Below are 15,015 nucleotides of genomic sequence, written 5' to 3' on the forward strand. Positions count from 1 at the left end.
GTCTCAAACTCCTGCCCTCAAAACTATTACAAAATACATCTGTATTGTTTTAAGCCACTAAGTTTAAGGCAGCTTATAAAACTCAGAAAACTCATGAGGGTCAGGGTGGACACTTTGGTCCTGGACGGGGACAGGCTCAGACAGGAGTGTGAGGAAGTGAAATCCCGGTAAGGTTTATGTCAGAGGCTCTGACCTTGGTTCCCATTGTCTGACCAGGGGACCTCAGAGAAGGTCAAAGATCCTCTCTGTGTCTCTCCTGGTGAGGGAGAAGCCCATAGCGTCCACACCACGGGACTGCCAGAGCCGTGACCTTGTGGTGGATGAGGCCTCAGGCACTCGGAGCTGCGGTTACTGGACTGGGGCTGTGACGTGGGCAGAGGGACCCTGGTGACAGCAAAGCTGGGCTGTCCAAGCCAAAAGGGATATCATGTCACTACCCTACACCTGGTTTTGCAGATGAGAAAGCTGGAAGAGAAAGGATGCTTGTCCAGGGCCTCACCAGAAATCGAGGTCAGAGCCAGGGCGAGAACCAAGGCCTCCTAATATTCGGCCCAGAAGTCAGGGACCTGCCCTTGCAGGAGGCTCCCGCATCACAGCTGAACCTGGTCTTCTGCCTAAGCCTAGAGCTCAGACCCCACAAGAACTGCCCATCCTACACTGCACCCTCTGGAGATCTGGCTTAGAGGCGGCTCATGACTCCGCCAGGCATCCCCTACCAAGGGCCACCCCATCCCAAGGAAGTCATCTGCCTCTGCCAGATGGCAATTAGACCACTGCCAGGGCCACCAGCTAATCAGTCTCTGATTCCCTGGTCAGGCTGGAGCCTGGTCCTGCTCGAGGATTTGTTTCTACCCTCCAGCCAGCAGAGGGTGAGCAGGGTCAGCTGGGGGTCTGAATATTAGGCCCTCAGAGCTGACTCACTGGAAAAGACCCTGATGTTGGGAAAGACTGGGGGCAGAAGGAGAAGGGGACGACTCAATGGACATGAGTTTGAGCAAGCTCCAGGAGATGGTGAAGGACAAGGAAGCCTGCAGTCCATGGGGTCACAGAGAGTTGGACACCACTGAGAAACTGAACAACAAACAACAGAAAGGCAGGCAATGAGTCCTGAAGTGGCTACAAGCTGGAAGCAGAGGACAGAACAAATATTGAAAGCCCCAAGATCCACTTTCCCAGTGTAAGTCATCTTTCAGTTCTCAGAAAACTCACAGAACATTCCAAAATCAGCTACTGGCAGGATCCTTCCCTCTTGGTAGGTGTTTAAGAGGCCGGTAAGCCTTCAGCTCTTGGTGTTTGGGGTCCGGTCGGCCTTCCCGGTGGGTCAGCTGTTGGCCATCACATTACTCAACGGAGAAGGTGGAATTTTCACAGAGAACACGGTGTCATTTCCAGCATCAGAGGAACTAGGCCAACACGGCCGAGGCAGGGTGGGAGCGCAGCGGGGAATCAGCACTTTGGCCATCTCACAAGATGACATCGGGGAACGCAAGGAGTCACTCAAGACAGCGTCTCCTTTCTTTTCTCGAGCGCTGGGATATTTTATTTTCATTGCGTGAAGATCCATTAGTGACAGTCCTGGAAAATGGCTCTTTCAAGGTCAGGGAAATACAAGCAAAGAGCAAGGGACAGTTACCCCAAATGTGGGGCTGTTCAGGCGCTTCACGTTTAGAGAAAAGGAGGCATCCAGTTGGAAATAAAGCCACACACCAAGATGTCCAGGACAGGGACATTTTCTGATTAAACAGAGGCAGCAGGATCGTGAAAATGGGCTGCTGGGCTTCGTACCAGCCGTTGCTCAGGGGGAAATGCAGGCTGCATCCACAGAAGCCCCACTGCTTGGTTACTTTCTTCAGCCTCTCCACCTAGTCCAGCATCTCCATTTCTGGTTGGTCTCATCGAATGGGAGATCCCAGCAAGGGGCTGGGGCAGGGAGAGAAGAGTGTGATGGGAGAAACAAGTCCTCAGCCACAGATTAGCAGGGCCGAAGTCACTGCCTCTGGCCAACAGCTCTAGCTGGGGCGGTCTGCTCTGGCTCTATGCTGCCATCCCTTCCTTTCTTGCCCCTTCTAGCCAGCAAGCATGAGTGTCCCCTCCTAGGGGGACTTTCTTCTTCCCTGCCCTCTCCTTTGTGAGCAGTCCCAGAGCTCTCTATCCTCGGGGATGGGTTCCCTCTGTTCCCTACCAGGACCTAAGTGATCCCCAAACCTTCTCCAGAAATTGTCCTTGGGCAACTCCAGCATCCTTTCTTGAACAGCCATAAACACAACTGTTCTCTGGAGGCTGGCCTGGTTTGCCAAGCCAGTTTCGAGCCTCCACGGCAGGGACCAGAGCCTACGCACCATTCACACCACCCACATCCACGCTATGCCTGCTAAGCAGTTCTCTGGTTAGGCTGGTCACACCTTCAGAAGATCCCCGTCTCCCTGCCAAATTCATGGAACCCAAGGGCAGTGGCCAAGAGGCCAGGTGGGGCTGGGGCGAGCCAGGGAAAGAGAAACAGAGCTTGAGCAACCAGAGGCGAGGAAGGGGGTGACACCCCCCACATCCTCCTCTCCACTACCTGCTCCTTCTGTCCTGGCTTCGGTCAACAACCAGCCCCAAGGCAGGGACATCATTCTCCTCAAGCTCCAGCTTCCTGCTTCCTGGAAGAAAGCACATTCAATCAGCAAGCATCCACTGAAAGGTTGTCCAGGCCTCACTAAAACCAGGCATCAGGGCCTTAAACAAACAGCATCTGGACCCTGGCTGGGCTTCTGGCCTCAACCCCACAATTTCTGCAGAGCAAACACCACCCCTATGGGGAAGGGAATGCAGAGTCAGCCAGATATAGTCAAATCTTGGCTTTACCACTTAGCAGGTCCTCAAAAGCCGACATGAGGCGAGGATTTGGGTGCAGTTTATAGATGATCTGGGACAGGATCTCAGGAAGAACTGGCTCCTGGAAATGGGTAGGTGTGGCAGGAACGCGATGAAAGCCAACCAAAGGTGCCTTAATGAGCCTGGACCCCTGCGGGGGAGCCCCCCAAAAACCAGGCAGAGCAGCCTGGAGGCATCCCACTAGGGCTCGGAAGCTGGGAATTTATCTAGCAACCCCCTTCCCCCGCTCCGGGTGTCAACTCCCTGACCCTTCAGACTGGCTGTGCATGTGGGCCAGCACCAACGGACATCCCTAGAAGAGAGGCAGGAACTGTCTGTTGGTGACCACAGCGGGGGGCCCCAGAGCATACCCTCCACCGTTCCCTCGGCCTCTCTGAGCCTCCCTGTGAAATGGGCACAGAGTGTGGGACGGCTGAGCAGTAGAAGGCGTCAGGTGCTGGCACTCAGCAAAGGCTCGTACAGACAGCCTGGTTCTAGGACTAGAGCTTGTGATGTTGCGGTAGAGGATCTGACACCTGGGGGACTTCCCAGAGGAGGAGGCATTTAGCGAATGGGTCGTATTTGATAAAGGATCCGATCTGATAACCCAATACTTCTTACATGGTACCCCTGACACTTTACCTCTGGAAGGGACCTCGGAGGGAACCTAGTGATCCCTTAGGAAAATAAGCGAGGGAACCAGGGCCCAGAGACGTGAGAGGACTCCTGGTAAGAGGCTGTGCCCACCCCTCAGCCTCTCAGCTCCCCCCACCACCCCCGCAGATGGCCCACCCTGGGACACCAGTGATGTCCTGGGACACCACTAGGATAGGCTGTTGTTGTTTAGTCACAAAGTTGTGTCCAACTCTTTGTGACCCCATGGACGATAGCCCACTAGGCTTCTCTGTCAATGGGACTTCGCAGGCAAGAATACTGGAATGGGTTGCCATTTCCTTTTTCAGGGGATCTTCTTGGCTCAGGGATCTAACCCGCATTAGAACCAGTGCCAATTCTTAAAGACCCAGCTGCCCAATTTATTCACTGTGTAAAAGCCTCACGAAAATGCCCACTTGCAACAGTGATGAAGCCAACTGCCCAAAAGTAGACGATTCATGGTCTAAAATCCATCATACAAGTTTCATTCTTCTGATTTCAATCCCTTTTCATTCTGTGAATATTTTCTGAGGCTTTTAGGAGCCAGACATTGAGAACTGAATCCAGAGGGGAGACAAACCCAAGTCCAGAACAATAATGCCATTGAAGTGCTACAGGCATGAAGGAAAGGGAGCAAGTAAGTGTGCCTGAGGACCGAGGAGCAGATAGCTGAGATGGGTCATAAAGGATGTGTAGGAGTTTGCCAAGCAAAGGAAATGGAACTCAGGGCAGTTCACTCCAGGTGCAAGAAAAAGCCTGAACAAAGAAGGGCAGTGTGGAATGCTCATGCTCAGGTGGAGAATCATGGGGGCTAGGCTGAGCGAGGAGGCAGAGAGAAGAGTGGGACACGTTGCCATGGCAACTCCCACTGTTTGCATCCAACACCTGCCCGGACTGGTTCGCATCTGTGCTTGTATCAGTTGTTACATAATTGGACTATCAAGTCTGTTAGACAAGGGCTGGAGCAGCAAACTGTCAACAGAGGATTAATAGGAAGACAATCATTTTCAGAGGAAAATCCTGCTTCGAGCACAGGCCGGACGGACCCGATGTCTGCAGAAGGATGCAGGTGAGAGGCAAGAGTCACCCTCAGCTCCTAGGACCTATCTGCTTTACCTCTGCCCTGCACACAGGAGCAGGCGGAGACAGCTGGAGTATCCACATACAGCTATAATGTGAACCCAAATCCCACACTGCTCGGTGAATTAGAATCTCAGAGCTTGAACTCTGGAAGCTCCCTCGGGGACCCCCAAGGTCTCGTCCCTTGTTTTACAGATGAATTACCAGAGATGAAATTAGAACTCACAATGCATTCAATCATTCAACCAATACTAGAGCACCCCTTCCGTGCCAGGCACAGCCCTAGGCCTTCAAGTCAGAGCAGAGAATAAAGTAGCCACCTCCTTAGCCCTCGTGAAGTTCATAGTAAAGAGAAGATAAACAAAATAGTTCAAATTGAGGGAGATTTTATGAGAGAAGTAAACAGAGTGATGTGATTCAGGGCTCCACAAACTACAGCCGGTGGGCCAAAGCCTGCCTTCGGCCTCTGTAAGCCAGCAAGCTAAGAATGGTTTGACATTTTTGAAGAGACACACACACGCAAAAAAAACGAAAAGAATTATGCAACGGAGACCGACCAGCCCACAAAGGCTAAAATGTTTGCTCTCTGGCCCTGCACAAGAGAAGTTTGCCAACTCCTGTTGAGAGTTAGCGGGAAGCGGGGGCCTGTCTTAACCAACAAGGTCTGGGTTCCTTCCTTGTAATATGGACTCTTTCTTCTCCCCAGAGCCGCCTCCACCTTGGGGAGGATAAAACATTGAAACAGTTCGTCAGAAGTTCAGTGGAGCTGGCAATCTGCCTGCAGCCCAGAGTCCAGATTTCCAGACGTCTCCTTCCCCACCTGCTGTCTGGGGTCTGACTCAAGTAGCCCGGTCCCTCCCCAACCAGCAGACAAACCACAGCCTCTCCCAGGGACCCTTAAGCCCTCAGCTCACCTCCAACTCCTGCCTGAACTACCTGGTCAAAAACAGAACCTCATGGATCCCTATTTCAAGACCTCTCCCTGGAAATCCAACACCTAGAAACGCTGACTTCCTGTATTTCGGTTCACAGCTCAGAGTTCAACTTTACAAATCCTGGCATTTGGCAACAAAGGCAGAAATGTTACTATCCAAACAAAATCAAACACACAAGTCTAGCTCTTGGGAAAGAAAATCTGTAGAACATTCCAGCAGCAATTGTGAATGGAAACCCACACAAAGTCAGAAACCCAGCATAAATTCCCAACCTCGGCGCTCGGCAGTGTCTGTGATACACATCACCACATTGCTGTGCAAAACGGGAACCAGCTCGTCTCTGAAAAAAATAAAAGAACGTTTGTCCCATCGATGTTCAACACAGAGCCTTTCCTCTCATGCAGCCCATCACCCCAGAAAGTTCCAGAACACCTATTGTTCACAGTGAAATCTGTGCCTCATGGAAAATAACTTACATTTGAACAGTTAACGTTGCAATCGTTAAACTAGCCATCCCGTAAAGTTAAAATAACTCACCTGTCCTCACAAAGCCATACAATAAATTCCCATTATGGCAGTGGTGAAGACCTCTGACGGAAGATGATAAATGGGACACATTCACCCGTAATTCCTCCCCGCACCTTGTTAAGACTGAAGTAAAGGGCGACTTTAAAGGAATAAGCACACAGGAAAAAAGAAGAATGAGAAAGCATGAGAAACAGCAGGAACAAGATTTTGGAAGATGGGAAGCAAATGGATAAGCTCTGAGAGAGCAGAACCCAGAGAGCCACGTAGAGCCCCGGGGCTCAGCCTGGTTTCCACAAAAGAACCCCACCCAGGCAGGCACAGTGCCCCAGCAGTGGGGGTGGAGGTGGGGTTGACAAGATGATGGTTAGCTGAACAACTACCTTAGGAGCAGGCAGACCCTGATCACCTCTCCCTCTCCTCACAGTCGACAAACGCCCCTTCTGCCCTGGGGGAAGACTGACAGCAGATGCTCTAGAAAAAGAAAAACAGGCCCTCGACCCTGAGGGACACCAAGGGCCTCTGCAGAGGGAAGACCCAAAACAGGAAATTAAATCCAAGTTTACCTGTCAGATATCGAGACCCCCTCTCCCTCACCGTCTTCTTCCCCAACTCAGATCTCAGGAGACTGGCAAGAAAAAAAAAAAGAATGGAAAATTCTTCATGAGTGAGTCTGACCAACTCAAGAGAAAAAGAGCTCCAGGTGCAGACGCGGTTGTTTTGTGTCCTCGAAGGAGGCATGACAGGTAAAAATGTTTTCCCTGCTTCTCTTTCAGGGGTACTTAATTTAGAATTAACTTCTGTCAGAGAAAACACGATTTCCTGCACCTCCTCTCTATTATCTCCCACCATCTCTGTTGTAGAGGAGAGCACTGTATTCAGGGTTTGATGTGAATGATTGCAAGTTGACGGAATCTACTTACATGTCAGCTATGACTGTTTCTCAAGACAGCTGAACTAAATCACCCTACAGCAGGGTCCTCCAGAACCTACAATTAGAAGTATCTGGCTGCTGCTGCTGCTGCTGCTGCTGCTAAGTCACATCAGTCGTGTCCAACTCTGTGCGACCCCATAGACGGCAGCCCACCAGGCTCCCCCATCCCTGGGATTCTCCAGGCAAGAACACTGGAGTGGGTTGCCATTTCCTTCTCCAATGCATGAAAGTGAAAAGTGAAAGTGAAGTGGCTCAGTCGTGTCTGACTCTTCACGACCCCATGAACTGTAGCCCACCAGGCTCCTCCGTCCATGGGATTTTCCAGGCAAGAGTACTGGAGTGGGATGTCATTGCCTTCTCCGAGAAGTACCTGGGGAGCCTTAAAAAGACACGAGTCCCAGAGCCCCACCCTCCCATGATTTAATTAGTTAGGGAGGGGTCAGACAGCTTCATTGTAAAAGCTCCCTGGTGACTCTAATGTGCAACAAAAATTGAAAACCACTGAAGTGAAAAACACTAAAGAAGTGGAGCCTGCCATTGACAAGCCCACTCATTCAATCAGAGGATCCAGCTATCGAAGATCCACTACAGTGAGGAAGCAGAGGGTCCAGCACAGAAGAGAGGCAAGGAAGAAACCCAGAGAGGTAGTGAGGAGATTCCAGGATGCCGCAGATCCAGAGCAACTAACCCAGATGAGCTTGGAGCTTTCCAGCCTCCTTCGAAGCTCGGGTGTAGACATGTGACCTCAGCCCTGGCGACCGGTGGATCCACGTGACATTTCATTTCTGGGGAAAGTAGTGTAAGAAGCAGGTATCAGTAACAGACACCCGCTTTACAAGAGCAGGTAGAGGGGAAGGCATCTAACCTTCAGGGACAGCAGAGGTGGGAGACTGACCTCTCCCTGACCTCCAGCCCTGTGGTCTGAGCTCTGTCCCTGCATGTGAACGTCCTGTAACAACTTCTGGCTAGAGTGTGATTTGTTTTTTGCAACGAAGCACCTGACAGAGTGTTATCAAATATTTAGGGCTGAATTCACAAATGTACAAGAAATTTAACCAAAAAAAAAAGCAATTATTAACTCCAAGAAAACAAAAACGACAAACATAATTCTGGTCCTCTACATAGATCAGCTGGGAACAACGTTTCATCTTACACAAACACTGAAATTTGAATTATAGTTATTAATATATCAGATGGAAAAGTGATGAGGAAGTATGTGTGTCAGAGTGGGAGGCATATTTTTCTCTTGCTATTTGCTGAACAAACTTGGTGGCCTGAAGCAACATAAATTTATTTACTTATTTTTTGCCACACCATGAGGTTTGTGAGATCTTAGTTCCCTGACCAAGGATTGATCACACCCTCGGCAGTGAAAGTACAGAGTCTGAACCAGGGAATTCCCCAGATATTAATTATCTTAACACTCTGGGTCCTTGGGCTTCCCTGGTGGCTCAGACAGTAAAGAATGCACCTGCAAGGCAGGAGACCCAGGTTCGATCCCTGGGTCAGGAAGATCCCCTGGAGGAGGAAATGGTAACCCCCTCCCGTATTCTTGCCTGGAGAATCCCGTGGACAGAGGAGCCTGGTGGTCCCAAAGAGGCAGACACGACTGAGCGACTAACGCTTTCACTTTCTAGGTCTTAGGTCAGATGTGGGTCTCGCTCAGCTAAGTCACAGTGTGTGCAAAGCAACATGCCTTCCGGGGCTCCAGGGAGAATCTATCGCCTTGCCCACCCAAGCTGTTGGCAGAATTCAGCCCCCTGCCATGGCCAGGACTCGCTGGAGAGCAGGTCACCTTCCGCAGTCCCCACATTCCTTGACTCGTGGCCCCCTTCCTCCACCTTCAAAGCCAACAACAGGGCTTCCACTCTCTCCTGCCTTACCTTCCCTGTCACCTCTCTGACCTACTGCCTTTCACTTTTAAGGACTCGTGATTGAAGTGAGCCCACCCAGATAATCCACAATAATCTCATTTCAAGGTTCTTAACTTTAATCACATCTGCAGAGTCTCCTTTGCCATATAAGGTAACATTCACAGGTTGCAGTGGGGGGAGGGGTGCGGGGGGGGGGTGCGGTGGTTAGGGCAGGGACATCTGGGGGAGGGGTGCAGTATTAAGCCTACAGTGGCAAGGAAGATGTAAGAATGTAAATCTCCATCTTCCAGCGTAGGAAGTCATTAGTGTCTAAAATGGAAAAATCATGAAAGAACAGCGTAAACACTGGAACGTGGAAGTAGGAACCAGAAGACATTTCTAGAAGAACAAAGAAAATGTTATCACAGAGCAGCGAGATGGGGAATGGGAGACAGTTTTGCCGTTTTTACAGTGGAAGCCTCTCAGGGCACTATTTAATGTTTCACTTTTAAAACCTTTTTAAGTTATTACCTCCTGTACAGAAACACCCCCATGTTCTGTCCACTTTGACTTTTCTACTTAAAGGACAGTTGGGACACTTCTGACAGTGGCAGGGGTGGTCTCCTGCACCAAGCGAGCCTGTGACACCAGCTGGGTGTCCTACACTTGAACTCAATCCTGATACTGTCTACCTGGAGGTAGCTTCAGACCCCACAGGCGAAGGGCTCAGTCCCACAGGACGCCCCCACTTCAGACACCACTTCAAGTCCAGGTTACCACCCGTGCTTCTAACAGACCAGTTGTAAATGTAGGTCCCCGTGGCCTGGAGGAGGGCATGGCAACCCACACCAGTATTCTTACCTGGAGAACCCCGTGGACAGGGAGTCTGATGGACCACAGTCCATGAGGTCGCAGAGTCGGACACGACTGAAGCGTCGCAGCGCACATGTGCTTCAGTAGTTCACAGAACTCAGGAAAAGCGTTTACTTACTCAACTATTGGTTAATTACAAAGGATACAAATGAACAGCCAGATAAAGACATTCACAGGGTGAGTTCCAGAAGGGTCCTGGGTACAGCAGCTTCTATCTCAGGGGAGTTTGGGGTGTGAAACCCTCTGACACAAGCTGTGTTCTTTTTATTTTTTTATTTTGGTCACGAAATGCAGCCTGTGGGATCTTACTTCCCCGACCAGGGATTGAACCTGCAGCCCCTGCTTTGGAAGTGCGGAATCTTAACCACTGGACTAGGGAAGTCCCAAACCTGCTGTGTTCTTGTTCACCAACCCCAAAGCTCTCAGAACCCTATTATTTAGGAGTTTTATATACATGGGCATGATTGATTAAGTCATTGGCCATTGGTGACTATTTCAACCTCCATCCCCCTCTTCCCTCCCCAGGAGAAACAGGTGTGGGCTGTGGGAGAGACTCAAAATTCCAACCCTCCGATTGGCTCCCCTGGCAACCCCCACCTCCATCCTTAGGGGCTTTCCTATAGGCCCCTCATTAACATAAACTCAGCTGCAGTTGAAAGGGGCTTGTTATAAATAACAAAAGACACCTTTATCCTCTTACCACTTAAGAAATTCCAAGGGTTTTAGGAGGTGCCAGGAACAGGCTGAAGACTAACTGTATATTTCCTAATATAAATCTTGCTGGCTCCTCAGCTGGGAACACTCACTCCTCTAGCCCTCTCATTAACTGTTCCTGACCCCTCTCCCAGCCAGTAACCTTGATCTCCAGTGACCTCAGCCCACAACGGCTGGGAGCAGGGCTTGGGTTCCCAGCCAGAGACTGAGGCTGGCTCGCGGCAGTGAAAGAACCAGATCCTAGCCACTAGACCAGTGGTCGGTGACAAGGGCCCTGGCCCTTTGCTTTGCAGAAGAGAATTTCCACAAAGATGGAAAGTAGTGAAGCAAGTGTTAAGAGGAAAAGAGTACCGAGCATGTGCATAGGCACGCGGCAGACTCAGAGGGAAAGCCCCTGAGTCGCGCCCTCCTGGCAGTTTGAATCATATTTATGGGCCATTTCGTCTGGGTTTCCTTTGGGCAATCATTTTGGCTTTCCTGGTTCACAGTCCATATTGTGTATATCTCAGGATTCTCCCATGTGTGCACACGCACCTCTTAGCCAAGGTGGATTTTACCTAAAAGGCGTCTAGGTAAGGAACATCTCTTGCCATAACTCCCCTTGGGCCTCCAAGGAGCCTTTTCTGCACATGCGTGATCAGGAAGGTCTTCTGAGTTGGAGAACAGAAATATGTGGTCTGGGTAGGGCCCAGTCTCCTTCCTTGCTGCTGCTGCTAAGTCGCTTCAGTCGTGTCCGACTCTGTGCGACCCCATAGACGGCAGCCCACCAGGCTCCCCCGTCCCTGGGATTCTCCAGGCAAGAACACTGGAGTGGGTTGCCATTTCCTTCTCCAATGCATGAAAGTGAAAAGTGAAAGTGAAGTCGCTCAGTCGTGTCGGACTCTTAGCCACCCCACGGACTGCAGCCTACCAGGCTCCTCCGTCCATGGGATTTTCCAGGCAAGAGTACTGGAGTGGGGTGCCATTGCCTTCTCCAATGCATGAAAGTGAAAAGTGAAAGGGAAGTCTCTCAGTCATATCCGACTCTTAGCGACCCCATGGACTGTAGCTCACTAGGCTCCTCCGTCCATGGGACTTTCCAGGCAAGAGTACTGGAGTGGGTGCCGTCGCCTTCTCCGATCTCCTTCCTTAATTGTCCTGCTATCCTTGTCTTGGAGCTTCAGTCCATAAGGAATGAATATCCAATCATTTTACCCCGGAGTGCCCAGCTGCCTCCTGCCTCAGCTTCACTCCGTGCTCCCCACTCCTTCACAGGTCCCCCCATTCTAACGATACACACACACACCCCAAACCAAAATTACACCAGTCTATCTGCTGGAGAAAGCTCCTTTGTAGAATGAAAACAACCAGGGACATGCTAACCAGAGAGAGAAAAAGCAAGCACCAACGAGATGCAGTAGGCCATGAGCGGGACATTCTCTCCTCAGGACCTGAAGCTGAGGGGATGTGAAACCTGGAGCTGCTGCAGCCATTATGTGCCTCTGAGGTTAGGGCTTGAAATAGGAGCCACTGTGAAGGACAATAAGAAAAAGGAAAGAGAGACATGACATGTCCCAGTGACAGCACTGTAGCTATTACCGTGCCCCATCCACGTCTCTGGCCTCTGAGATTTCTAGTCCTAATGACAATATTTACCCTGAAGCAGTGGTTCTCAGCCCTGCTGCCATTAGAATCATCTGGAACAAATTAAAAAAAATACCTAGACCTGGTCCCACCGCTCCCCCGCCCCCCCAGAAATTCTGGTTACCTCGGTGTGAGGTGGAGCAGCCCTGGCAGAATGGGGAGAGGAGAGGAGCAGAAAGAGGAAAATGGCATTTCAGCCAGATTTTCTCATTTAGATAAGGTTGGTCTGAGAAAGCATGGCTTCATGCCCGTCATACAAGACAAACACGACTTCATTTCCTCTCTCCTCCCCAGTCACCGGAAAAAGTCAGAACTCCTTAGACATTTTGGTGGAAAGCAGGAGCAGAAACTGCAATGGGAAAGACTTAATTCTAGAAAATAGGAGCTTCCCTGGTGGTCCAGTGGTTGAGAATCTGACTTGCAATGCAGAGGACCTGGGTTCGATCCCTGGTTGGGAACTAAAATCCCACATGCCTCAGAGCTACTGAGCCGGAGCAGCAAAACTAGAGTCGGTGCACTGCAACAAAAGATCAGAATTCATGTAATGAAGATCCCATATGCTACAGCTAAGATGTGATACAGCCAGATAAATACTTTTTTTTTTTTTTAATTCTAGGAAACAACTGGAGGGAGCCCTTTGGATTTTGAGAAGGAGGAAGCTTTCTTCACTCACTGTGTCTTGTATATTCCGGAAACTAAAGATGCTGAACACCCAGAGCCTAAAGCAGCCTCTCGGAGGGTGGTAAGTTGCTGGCAGGTGTCCACTAGGACAAAGACAGGACAGAAAGACCTGCCTGAGAGTCGTGGGCCCCATGGTAGACTCAGGAGGGCGAGGGGTGGAGCTGGCTTGCTAGGCAGGGAGACCACCTCTCCCAAACACCTGGAAACACAGCACACTGTGGTCCTGGGGGCTGCGGCAATGAGCTGGGGGAAGGGAGGGCCTCCAAAGCCAGTACAGGGAGGTCTGAAGGCCAGGCAGTCCAGGTCCTAGAAGGCCAAGGGCACCACACGGAGGAATCTAGACTTTGCCTGTGTCAGTGGAACCATGGATGCCTGAGAAGCCCCCAACAGGTGGCAGAGGCTCTGAAGCATCCCCAGGTCCAAGGTCAAGACGACCTTTTGAATGTATCTAAAGCTGCGTGGGACTGAGTCTGTGGTCGTCCCTGCCAACCATTGTCTGCACACACTGGCGTGGCCCTGGACTGGAAGGCGTGGAGGAAGTAAAGATTCTGTTCTGGGCTGCACAAGGTGCTTCACAAAACAATCACAACACCTGCCGTTCACTTCCAAACATCTCCAGGAGCAGCCGGGAAAAGTCTGGCCAGGCGGGCATTTGGAAACTTTGTAACTTTGCAGAGGAGACCAGTGACTTCCTCCTGGCCCTGAAAGTGGCTGCAAACTCCTCAAACTCAGGTGAAGTATTCTTCATGCAACCCTGACTCCTCCACAGGCAGGAAACAGTCCCAGAACCAAATTGCTGAGCCAAAGATAGAAGTCAGAGAACAGACAGAAGTCAGAGAAGTGACAGAAGTCAGAGAAGTAATAAAAACAAGATGATACAGGTTAAATGCATTCCTACTGATTTTATTATTGACACCTGATGCCATTTATGCTCCAAACGACCCTACGGGTAGGCACCATTTTTATTCTCTCCATTTTACACATAAGCAAACTGAAGCCCAGAGAGTTAAACAAATTTGCCTAGGGTCACACAGCTTATCAGTGGCATTGGTTGGAACTAGGACCTCCAGTCCTGAGTCCCCAGCAATTTGCCTCTTACTCGGTCACTCCTGTGACCTGACTCACAAATCGCCAGGCAGAGGACCACTGTGATCGCTGTGGACTCATCTCTGGACGGTGTAGGCTCTGGCTGTGGGACCAGGGGTCAGCCTATCTCACCCATGCTGACTGGTCTCCAAGGAACCCTGAGCGGGTCACCCTCCTGGCCAGGCCTCATGAAAGTGGGGATGGGGGTGGGGGGAGGCCGTGCAAGAAGCTTTAGCTGTCCTGCCACCAGGCCCTGGACCAACCCCAGCCACCTTCTTAGGTGAGTGTAAGGGTCTCTGGCTTCAAGAAGAAAGCCAGACTTTCCAGCGGGTCACCCTCCTGGCCAGGGCTCATGAAAGTGGGGGTGGGGGATGGGGGAGGCTGTGCAAAAGGCTTTAGCTGTCCTGCCACCGGGCCCTGGACCAACCCCGGCCACCTTCTTAGGTGAAGTGTAAAGGTCTCTGGCTTCAAGAAGAAAGCCAGAGTTTCCAGGACTGGGCATCAGGCTGAGGCCCTGACGACGCAGGTAAAGACTGGGAAGTATTACAGAGAGAACCAGAGGATCGCAGAGACTCACGCTCGTGGATAACAGGCCAGAACTGCTCAAGCCCCTCCTGGCTCTGAATTCGGTGTGGCTGCCATTGAACACCCCAGGGTGTGGGGGTGTGTGTGAGCCTCCCTTTCAGGGGGTGCGAGGGTAAATGAACTAACACAGCGAAGAACTCAGAACAGTGTCTGACCCGCAAGAGCCGCATGGCTTCTCCAGATCCCCCAGGCTCCCTTTAGGTCTTCCTGCAAGTGTTACTTGGCGACACCCCTGACCACCTGCCCCAGAGTCCCACCACCACCATCACCCCCAGCCCTCGCCAAACCCCCTTCTGCTTCATTTCTCTCCTGGGCACTTTTCTCCATCTAACCTAGCTTCTCAGCAAGATCAAGCCCAGCTTGGTCCTCCTTGGCGAGTCCCCCAGGCCCTGACATGAGCCACTCCAAGCCCCATGCTGAGCTCAAATCAATGCTTCTCGAACTTGAACCTGCAGAGTCATCACCAGGGATCTTGTTAAATATAGAAATGAAATCAGCAGGGCTGGGTGGGCCGGAGGATCAGCCTTTGGAGGTCATTCCCAGGTCATGAGCCGGAATTCAGGCTCTAGAATTTACCCTACGGCTAATGTTCTTTTCCTTTTGCTTTTCTCCCCCC

At 51.0% G+C, this 15,015-nt stretch overlaps 1 long non-coding RNA gene across 4 annotated transcripts; it reads right to left on the minus strand.

Moving 5' to 3' along the window:
* Window positions 1-1,516: 1,516 nt before the first annotated feature.
* On the minus strand, window positions 1,517-10,832 carry LOC147344410 (uncharacterized). 4 transcript variants are annotated; one of them, XR_015155331.1, is made up of 6 exons: window positions 9,699-10,832; window positions 7,673-7,769; window positions 6,617-6,678; window positions 5,798-5,865; window positions 2,561-2,642; window positions 1,517-1,920 (listed from the first exon to the last, which is right to left on the minus strand). It is a non-coding gene; the product is annotated as an uncharacterized LOC147344410 (long non-coding RNA). The 4 variants fall into 4 exon arrangements; XR_015155333.1 differs by lacking the exon at window positions 7,673-7,769; XR_015155330.1 differs by lacking the exon at window positions 5,798-5,865.
* Window positions 10,833-15,015: the final 4,183 nt, after the last annotated feature.

This window comes from Bos grunniens, chromosome 26 (genome assembly GCF_055505025.1).
Source record: "Bos grunniens cultivar Pamir isolate PY7600 chromosome 26, Bosgru_T2T1.0, whole genome shotgun sequence".
Classification (NCBI taxonomy): Eukaryota; Metazoa; Chordata; class Mammalia; order Artiodactyla; family Bovidae; genus Bos; species Bos grunniens.